This window comes from Macrobrachium rosenbergii, chromosome 43 (assembly GCF_040412425.1).
Source record: "Macrobrachium rosenbergii isolate ZJJX-2024 chromosome 43, ASM4041242v1, whole genome shotgun sequence".
NCBI classification, from domain to species: domain Eukaryota; kingdom Metazoa; phylum Arthropoda; class Malacostraca; order Decapoda; family Palaemonidae; genus Macrobrachium; species Macrobrachium rosenbergii.
The window spans coordinates 2,253,986-2,254,956 of record NC_089783.1 but is presented as its reverse complement, the minus strand read 5'-3'; positions in this window follow the sequence as shown (position 1 = coordinate 2,254,956).

Below are 971 nucleotides of genomic sequence, written 5' to 3'. Positions count from 1 at the left end.
ACGACTGTGAGTATGAGCGAGGAATGAAGTGGGAGAGAGGAGGAGGCGCCGGCCGTGAACCCTCTCGGCTCTCAGTAGCTCTTGTGCTGGACTCGGCAACGGATATGGTTAACGCTCGGTTGTCCGTGGGGTGCGGAATCCGGCCATTCTCTCCGCTTTTATTGACGTTCTGAACCTAATTCTCATTTGTACTTCGGTTCACAAGGGCCAGTGAATTACCAGATGTGTTTATAGTTATATATAAATCATTCACTGCTGAAAAATATTAACAAGACCAGAAACGAGATGAAGTTGTATATCCAGAAAATTTGGTGCCAAAGATATTAACGGCGAAAGTGATTAGCCTACCTGATATCTTCAGATAATTATGTTTTTATATATAGTGAACTGAATAGAGGCACCCAAATGGAACGTATTCTTAGTATATCAATTTAGCTTATATCTGTTTGTTGATTTTCATTCTAAATAGTAATGCACAAAAATGAGCATATACGATAAGAAGCATTGTCCGTGGAAAAACAGAAAATAGACGGGACAATTATTGAGTGAATATACATGGCATATAACCTATGCCCTCTCTTTTGCCGTGTTAGTATAGGTTATACTGTAAATGCCGAGTATGTGTTAAAGCTGCCCTGATGGTGGATAGGTTTGGGGCAGAGTGAAATTTAGTTGTAAGAAAAGGAAGAAAATGTTAATACTGATTATGTGAAAGGAAGAATTTATAATTAAAGGACCTATTTCAGTCCAGTCGAAAAGCAGTTACTCTGAAATAGACTATGCTAACATTTATATTACTGATGGTTCTAGAACTTACATAGAAAATGAGTAAGTAGGATACAAAAAAAAAAAAATTAACATTAATAATTTTGTGCATCTGTACCAGTTTTTCGTGTGAATTGCGTTTAATAAGAAACAATAAAAAAGTAAGATAAGGCCGTCCAAACAAATTTAAATGGATTTAAGTGACA